Source organism: Euleptes europaea, chromosome 14 (assembly GCF_029931775.1).
Source record: "Euleptes europaea isolate rEulEur1 chromosome 14, rEulEur1.hap1, whole genome shotgun sequence".
Classification (NCBI taxonomy): domain Eukaryota; kingdom Metazoa; phylum Chordata; class Lepidosauria; order Squamata; family Sphaerodactylidae; genus Euleptes; species Euleptes europaea.
The window spans coordinates 43898196-43907953 of record NC_079325.1 but is presented as its reverse complement, the minus strand read 5'-3'; the positions used below and the strand labels follow the sequence as shown (position 1 = coordinate 43907953).

Genomic DNA, 9758 nt, shown 5'->3' with positions numbered 1-9758 from the left:
ACAACAGACGCCTTGTGAGGTAGGTGGGGCTGAGAGAGTTCTGACAGAACTGTGACTGGCCCAAGGTCACCCAGCAGGCATCATGTGGAGGAGCAGGGAAACAAACCCAGTTCTCCAGATTAGAGTTCACCCCTCTTAACCACTACACCAGGCTGGCTCTCTGGAATATATGTTGTTATACTTTAAGGTGCCACTGGACATCTGCGCAACAAAGAGAAAGGGAAGGCAAGTTTTCCCTTGCTGTGGTTTTCGCTTTGGCAGTGTCAAGAGAACTGGAAGGATTGTAACACAGAGAGACTCAAAAGAGCAATTCTACTCACAGAAGGTCCCTTTCTGCCAGGGCTCCCCACAGCACCAGAGACACCCTGCAGGAGAAGTGAAGACATTAAAGATCAAAATAAGCCCCTCTTGGCCCCTCACTCCCCCCAACCCATCATCTAAGAGCAGAGATGCAGGCAGGGGGGAAAAAACCCAAGGATTGGGGGGAGGGCTTTTTCTAGTTTTTTTCAAGGATTAAAAAAATCCCAACAGAAAATGTAGGGAGCACTGAATATAAAAGCTTCTATGAAATATTTTCTCCTTTAGAATGAATAAAAAGGTAAAGGTACCCTGTGCAAGCACCGGGTCATTCCTGACCCATGGGGTGACATCCCATCCCGACATTTACTAGGCAGACTTGGTTTATGGGGTGGTTTGCCAGTGCCTTCCCCAGTCATCTTCCCTTTACCCCCAGCAAGCTGGGTACTCATTTTACCGACCTCGGAAATATGGAAGGCTGAGTCAACCTTGAGCCGGCTGCCTGAAACCGACTTCTGTCGGGATCGAACTCAGGTTGTGAGCAGAGCTTGGACTGCAGTACTGCAGCTTACCACTCTGCACCACGGGGCTCCTTAGAATGAGTAAAATCCTTCATAAAATAAGGTTTTTAACACTCAAAACCTACAGCATTGAGGAGTCTAAATACTTTTTCCATTTTTCCAGTGGAAAAATTGTGAAATTTGGTGGGGGGAGCACAAGGGACGAAAAACCTGTGAAATTTTTCTCTTTATGAGTGAAATATTTTCTCTTTTTCTCCCCCACACCATGAACCATCTGTCCCCTGCCCCCCCCCCCCCGAGACTTCCTTGGCAGCCCAGACTGCCAGTGCAGAACTTGAAGAAAAAAGGAGAGTTAAATAGGTAGCATAGAATGGGAACCTGTGTACCAGGCTTTCCTTCTGCGCCGTGGATTCCTGGCGTGCCTCGTAAGCCCTGCAGGGAGATTGAAAAGGGGAGGGAATTGATCACGTGGTTAGAGGCTTAGTGCTTTTCTATAATGCTCAAAGAACTTCATATGCAAATCGGTGAAGAAGATGTGCATAGACTGACATTAATTTCTGAGAACTGGAACCTGAGCTAGCAGAAAGCAAAACATTACACAGTGCTTTGCGACCAAGCCCAGCCAGCATGCACCAGCCCACAAAGGAGCTTTCAGTGCCAAGGTGCAACCCTAGGAAGTGCCATTTAAGAACAAATAGCAACCCGGAACACATGACCAGCAGCATTTAATAAGTCAAATCCCGCACATCTGGGATTAGCCCCCCTCCCCCAAATTCTGGACCACAGGGTGTGGCTTCTTGTCCCAGTTTTAAAGTCCCAGAAACTCTCTTTGGAAATGAACAATGGCCAAATTCTGTGCTGTTGGCAAAGCCGTAAGATGTCAGGCAACGAGCATGGAAACCTCTACACAGAAAATGGATACTCTACCATTGTGCTACAGCATCTCCCAAAATATAATAGCAGAAGAGGCCCACAGGGTCAAAATGGATCTCACCTAGACAAGCGAACATGTGTCAGTGCCTTATACCATTGCACCACTGGTCTACCCAATTCAGTATTATCTACCCTGAGTGGCAGCAGCTCTCCTGGGTCTCAGCCAGAGTATCTCTCCCAGCATCTGCTACCTGATATCCTTTAGCTATAGATGCTGGAGATCAACCCTGTTTATATTGTACAGCAAATTTGGCACAAGAAAGACCGACCACACTGGGGAATCATGTGACTTACTGGAGGACCTGGCATTCCAGTGAGCCCACGCTGGCCCATCCGGCCCTGGAAAGAAACGAATATTAAAAGAAGAGTCATCAATCACACTACGCATGAATAAACAAAATCCTTACTTTATTATTACCAAGAGGAGGCTCAAGACAATCACTAAAGCTGCAAAACCACAGAGAAGGGAGAGGTTTCTGCGTACTCGTGGGAGATCCCTAGTTAGGTAGGAAAACATGACTTTGTAAATTAACCAAAGTAAAAGAAAAAAAGGGCATCAAAATTGCCTGATAAAGGAATGAGTGTTCTCCCAGAGGCATCTAATGCTAAGCCCAAGCGACAGTCAGTTTATGAGGTATAAAAATAGGGAAACAGGCCTCTAAGAACCTATAAGATTCTGGAGCATGGAATTTATATTGGGTGGAGGTATCCCAGTATTTATCACTGTTGTCTTGAACAGTCTGTGTTTGACAGCAGGGCAGACATTATGGAATAATCAGATCAACCCTTGTAAGGCACCAACAATGTCAAGGGGAATCCCTTTGATACAATTAAAATAGGGACAATATGAAATGTAATGTTCGGTATCCTCCACCAACCCCAAGTGGCAAATTATCTAATGGAATATTGGAGTGTATGTCATGAATATAATCTAAAGGCATTGTTTGGAATCGATGGCACATGAACATGTCCCAGAAGGCACCATTTCAGAAGAAGAATTCCCTCGTGTGTGAGAGAATGCCTCTTCTAAATGCCAAACAAGACATTATGTGTGACAGAAGTCAGAACATGGGTACCTGACTTGACTCACTGGCCTACAGAAGAACTGGAGAATTTACTTTGAAAGTGCTCCGTTTGGCTCCAGAGCACTGTGAGGGGGTAAGAGGGGCTTCAGGCTTCCTTCTTTGGCCATTTTTGCCAGTGGAAATGGCCATGTGAAGGGGATACCTTTCTTGGCAATCAGGGCCTTGTGGCCACTATTTCAACTGGTAAAAACAGCCCGGTAGGGATGTCTGAAGCCCCTCCTGCCACCTCACAGTTCAAAAAAAAGTTTGTAAACAAAAAATACGCTGGTTACTGGAGCATACAAGAGAATTTCAGAAGAAAATCAGCTTGTGTTTCATAGATTACAGCAAAGCTTTTGACTGTGTGGATCATGAAAAGCTATGGCTGGTTTTAAAGGAAATGGGTGTGCCATTACATCTGATCGTTTTGATGCGCAACCTGTACTCTGGACAAGAGAACACAGTTAGAACAGAATATGGAGAAACGGAATGGTTTCAAATTGGCAAAGGTGGCAGACAAGGATGTATTTTATCTCCCTATCTCTTCAATCTATATGCAGAACATATAGTTAGGAAAGCTGGATTAGATTTAGATGGTGGAGTGAAAATTGGAGGGAGGAACATTAATAATTTGAGATATGCTGATGACACTACATTATTGGCAGAAAATAGTGAAGATTTGAAACGACTACTGCTGAAAGTTAAAAGAGAAAGTGCCAAAGCAGGACTACAGCTGAACATCAAGAAAACAAAAGTAATGACTACAGGAGAATTATACAACTTTAAGGTTGACAATGAGGAAATTGAAATTGTTCAAGACTTTCTATTCCTTGGCTCCACCATCAACCAAAAGGGAGATTGCAGCCAAGAAATTAGAAGGAGATTGAGACTGGGAAGGGCAGCCATGAAGGAGCTAGAAAATATTTTGAAGTGTAAGGATGTGTCACTGGCCACCAAGACTAGATTAATTCATGCCATCGTATTCCCTATTACTATGTATGGGTGTGAAAGCTGGACAGTGAAGAAAGCTGACAGGAAAAAAATAGATTCCTTTGAAATGTGGTGTTGGAGGAGAGTGTGACGGATTCCGTGGACTGCCAAAAAAACAAATTAGTGGGTTATAGATCAAATCAAGCCTGAACTGACCCTAAAAGCTAAAATGACTAAACTGAGGCTATCGTATTTTGGTCACGACATGAGACGACAAGAGTCACTGGAAAAGAGTCATGCTAGGAAAAGTTGAGGGCAGCAGGAAAAGAGGAAGACCCAACAAGAGATGGATTGACTCAATAAAGGAAGCCACAGCCTTCAATTGGCAAGATCTGAGCAAGGCTGTCAAAGATAGGACATTTTGGAGGACTTTCATTCATAGGGTTGCCATGAGTCGGAAGCAACTTGACAGCACTTAACACACACACACAAATCTGCTCCTTAATTAAATCAGTGGGTATTTTTTAATTGTTCAAAAAGTTTTAAAACAATTACTCTAACAGATCAGCCAACTTATGGTTGTAGCTTCAAAATAGATTCATTGATAGACAATTTTTTTGCACATTGAGGGAAATAAACACATGACGATCCTTACATATCCTGCCCCCTTAACCTTCATATTACAGATGCACGCTTCTGGCATGAGAGGTTGTAAATTACCCTGTTTCCTCGTGCTCCTGGCCTTCCTTTGGGGGCATCCAGACTGCGACTGCCCTGCGTGTTAGAGAGAAAACACAGCCATTTAATAGAAAATTGAATTCCCTAAAGCCACTTATCCATTCTGACAGTCAGAAAGTGGCCATTTCTCTGGATAATTTCCAGCTTCTAACACGGCTGCTAATGGTAGCTATTATGAAGCAGCCTTCACAGAACCTAGAATAAATGTCGCTAATGTGTAACTTGTACAGAAGAAGTGGGGAGGAGCTGTGGCTCAGTTGGTAGAGCACCTGTTTGGCATGCAGAAGGTCCCAGGTTCAATCCACAGTATCTCCAGTTAATCTCTATTTAGGCATGTAGGTGATGTGAAAGACATCTGCCTGAGACCCTGAAGAGCCGCTGCCGGTCTGAGTGGACAATACTGACTTTGATGGACCAAGGGTCTGATTCAGTATAAGGCAGCTTCATGTGTTCATGTGCTCAAGGCTGGAAGAGCTTTCCAAGCAGCCTCTTGATAGCCCAAGCCACACATGCTGTAATTGTTCCTTACCACAAACCCGTGCCCGAGAGTCACGTCTTCTCATTTCGCCAGTGCAACCAACTCATGATAAAAAGCTTATATTCAAAACACTCCAAAGCCTTCAGGAAACAGTGAAGTTAGGATTCAGGAACACTGTTCGACACAAAGGCAGAGTGAGCAAGGCGAGACTAACCTTGAGCCCTTCCGTGCCATTTTGACCTGGAGGACCGATCTGTCCTTCCTCTCCCTGGAAAAGCAAAGAAATTTGGTCAGCTGTTCCAGCCCCAGCCAACAGAACAGAAAGAAGCCCAGTGCCCAGTCATATTTTGCAAGGAGTTGTGGGTCTTGGACTAAAGACTCAGGCATTGTGGATCAAGCAACTCTTTATCCTACTGGAAGCTACTGCCTTGCTTTATGCTGCTCTTCGGTGCCACCACTGCAAGTGGCTGATGGGTGGTACTGCAACTACCATCTCATCAAGAGTCAGGTGACAAAGGGCCAATGGGCTGCCTCCTGGAATGCTACAAAGTTGCTGAGTCTGGCTTGACTTCTCAGTTTCAACAGCCTGTTGCTCTCAAACAGACCTGAGCTGCTATCAGGCTGCATGTCCCAGCTTTTAGGCAAAGGTAGTCCCCTGTGCCAGCACCGGATCATTTCTCAACCATGGGGGTGATGTCACATCTTAACATTTACGAGGCAGACTATGTTTTATGGGATGGTTAGGCATTGCCTTCCCCAGTTGTCTACACTTTACCCGCAGCAAGCTGTGTACTCATTTTACCCAACTCGGAAGGATGGAAGGCTGAGTCAAACTTGAGCCAGCTACCTGAAACTGACCGGATCTGGATTGAACTCGGTAAGTGAGCAGAGCTTTGACTGCAGTACTGCAGCTTACCACTTTGTACCACTGGGCTCCTTTATAGGGATAAGCGTTTAGGGATAAGTAAATATTCCTTGTTTTGTTTCTTTTTTTCAGTTGTTCATATTTTTGTCAATGGCTTTGCTATGCCATTTTTTTTCACTACAAACCCATTTGTATCATATACATGTTGTATGTATTTAATATGCAATTTGTCGGGATTAAATTGGTAGAATGTATACTAAGCTGTTGACATGCGAATAATGATGAAAATGTGTATACCTGGTGCAAGGAATGTGTATACTTGGTGCAGACTTTCTTTTTTTTAAAGGCTCAATTTGCACAAGGGAGAAGTTAAATCAAAACAGGTATTTTCAGGGTTTGGACTTTTTTTTTCAAAATCAGAAAAGGACGAACACCACTTCCATCTAGGGTTCCAGCACAAGCCTACCTAAAGCCAAATCAATTGCTGGTGTTAACATTGAGACTGGCTCTATACCTCTAGCAGAATGAGATGGTAGAACGCTGAGATTACTCCAGACTCCAGGATGTTGAGGGGGTGCCATTTTTGACTGCTCCCCCACATTTTTAAAATAGAAAACAAACTCCTCAGAAGAAAAGATTCTTTCCACCACAGTAGTGGTGGTTTTCTATTTACAGATAGCTTTTGGAATAAGGGAGCATTAAAAAATGTGATTCCTTTGCCAGGAGCCTGAAATGGTGTAATCTATTCTACCACCTCATTCTCCTGCACGCATAAACCAAGTTGGAGATGGACAGATTGGCAATTAAGCTACGACAAGTGAGCATATATGTATATTGTTCTAAAAAAATAATAATTGACTGTTCTTTTGCAAACCAGTATCCAAGGTTAGAAATTTAGAAAAAGCAATGGAGGCCAGTAAGGGTTGGAGGATTGGTTGGTTTCCTTCCTTCCTTTATATATTTTTTTATTAATTTTAGGAGGAAGTCACCAGTAGGGGGATCTCTAATGCCAGACTTTCTCGCTATGAAAAGGCAGAATATGGAATGTTTAGAACAAGACGCTGGGGACTGATAAATGGGACCTTTAAAGGCATTAATTGTTAGTAAAATTGTGCCACTTAACAGAGGACTGATAAAGCATCCTAGTGCATGCAGGGAAGTAAATTAATGGAATAATTCAAAGTCCAAAGGACTCACCCTACCGAGACGGCTTCCTGCTAGACTCCTGCACGAATCACTGCTTTGACCTTGTTGTGGATAGGCACTGTGCTTACTATCTGCTCTGTGTAACAGCCTGTCTCACTGGCATTTCACCTCTCATCCCATTCTTTATGATTTTTTTCTGCGTCCATGGGCGTGTATCATCTGCCTACTGAAGACTCCTTGTGCCCATCTATTGAAATGGGCTCTAATCCACAAAACGTTTGCCACAATCAGTCTGTTAGTCTTTAAAATTCCACAAGGCTCTTTTCTGGTTTTGCTGCAGTGAAACAGACTCAGATTTTTCCTTCTGGCACTACATTTGCTAATTTTTTTAGCATCATTCTAAGGCTCCGCCCCCCCCCCCCGCCGCAAATAAAGTGCATAAACATCTGTCAACTATTGATGTGAATTTAGGCACTTTTGTTTTGTGTGTGTCTTTTGGGGGATCTGGTGCGTTGTCGCTGTTGATTTTATATTCATATGTACTTCAACCTGTGGTCTAAATTGAATTTTTGCTGCTGCTTTAAGTTTTTAAAGCATTCCCTTTCTGTTCTGTTCATGTTTTCCTAGACTCTTTGATGCTTATAACTGTTTTTTATGGTTTTGTATTAAGCTGTTTTTATTGTTGTCTATTGCATTTTATGATTTTAGCTGGAAACCAAATAATGAGAGAATGATAGTATATTAAAGGCAGTCAGATATTATATCAAAAACAGACATGGCTAGCATCCTGGCATTCAATGCAGTGTTTCACAGCCAGGGATGTCCTGAACATCAGTTGTTTCCTTCTTTCTGAGTTCAGCATTTGCATACTTATCTTTTTTAGGCCGCCACTTTAAGGCAGATTCCACTTCCGGTATCTATTATATGCTCATGGAGTCACATGCTTCTAAGTGGCTTCAACATATTGACAGCAAAATTAAATCTATTGGCTTTAACTTCGACTCCTTGCTTATGCTTACTGAGGCAAAAGCTTTTCAAAGGATAAAATGCAGACTTTTAGATATAGGACTTCAAGACCTAAATAGCGCTGCTAATAAAACATGCTCCCCATCAAATTTAGGGGTATCTTTTGACTTTTATCAGCCCTCTCCCTACTTATCTCACCTGTGTGATCCTTCTCAACACAGAGCCATTTCTCTGGTCAGATTTAATGTTTTGCCATCTGCGCTATTCGAAGGCAGATTTCGGAAAATCCCTCGTCAGGCTTTGCCCTTGTAGCAACAATTGTATTGAAACGGTTGCTCATGTCTTATTTTATTGTAGTTTCTACACAGAATCTCGTAATGAACTTTTAAGCCCCCTGTTGGTTAATAGACAGAATGTCTCAGATTCTTTTAACATTTCCTATTTATTGAACAACCGTTCGCCCCAAATATTGGAGACGGTGGCACAGTTTTTAAAGTTTGTTTTAAAAGCCCGCAAAACAGTTAATTAGATGGCAGTAGCAACAAACAGCCCTATTCGATGTAACTGTCTTTTAACTATTCTGTAAAGGGCACTTTTGAATATATCTCTGTTCCTTTTGTACCCTTCTGTATTATGTTTTTATGCCAATAAAGGAATGATGATGATGATGATGATACTTATCTTTTCAGATGAAATAGAGAATACATACTTCTCTTTTTAGATGCATTTAGATGAAATCACACATCTGATCAACTGGCACATGGAAGTTTCTCTCACAATAAATCTGTACCAACAGATTCCACATACGTTTGCTGCCACAACAACCAAAAGGGCTACTACCACCACTCTGGGATACCTTAAATAGGTTTGGTTGGTTAAAAAGAAGCTTCCTTACTTCAGGTCCCTGAAGACCAGCGAGCCCTTTTGGCCCAGGAAACCCTTGGAAACCAAAAGCCCCTCGAACCCCTGGTGGTCCTCTTGTTCCTTGCACGCCACTGGCCCCCTGAAAAGATGACAAATACATCACAAAGAAATTGGACCAACCCAGAAGGTGGTTTCTGAAAAACAACACGTGGGCTCCTAATTTAGCTTGGAACTGACACCCTTCTGTACTGGAAAGCCTGCCTCTAATCCCAGATTGTATTAACTTAGTTGTGAGAACAGGCACTCTGCACCTGATAAATGCACTACTGCTCCAGGGCTGAACCCAGTACTGAAGGCAGGTTCCAAGCCTTCTATGATTAACCCTTGCCTTAGTGGGTAATGCGTCATTTCAGGAATGACAGTACATAAAACAGAGTTTCCCAGGGTGGTGCCTGAGGGCATCATGGTGCCCACTGTTTTTTCAGAAAGTGGCCAGGGTTTGTTATTGGCTGCTTTCTTTCAAATAAAAGGGTTTTCCACTGTAGGATCAGGAGAACTGGTAGGGACTTGGGCTTTCCTTAGTCAGCGTGTAGTTTCATTCCCCCTTCAGGATTTCCTTCTTCCCAAGATGCGCAAGGAGTGAGGTATTCAATTTGACTCAACCTCCAGAGGCAGCCACTTTGGGTTTGGCTCTGGCTCTTGGGGCAGCCATTTGGGGGTGGTGCTCACCACCATCGCTCAAAATTCCAAAAGTGACCACATGCTATAGGATCTCTAGGGGCACTTTGTGTGTGTGCATGTGCCATCAAGCCACAGCTGACATATGACAACCCCATAGGGTTTTCAAGGCAAGAGATGTTCAGAGGTGGTTTGCCATTGCCTGCCTTCATGTGGGCTGAGAGAGTTCTGAAAGGCACTTTATACCACTTTAAATGGCTCCACTTGGCAGCCTCAGG

General features: G+C 43.3%; 1 long non-coding RNA gene across 1 annotated transcript; it reads right to left on the bottom strand.

Annotated features, from left to right (window-relative positions):
- Nucleotides 1-319: 319 nt before the first annotated feature.
- On the bottom strand, nucleotides 320-4507 carry LOC130487505 (uncharacterized). Its single transcript, XR_008933787.1, has 4 exons — nucleotides 4466-4507; nucleotides 2046-2090; nucleotides 1205-1250; nucleotides 320-365 (listed from the first exon to the last, which is right to left on the bottom strand). It is a non-coding gene; the product is annotated as an uncharacterized LOC130487505 (long non-coding RNA).
- Nucleotides 4508-9758: the final 5251 nt, after the last annotated feature.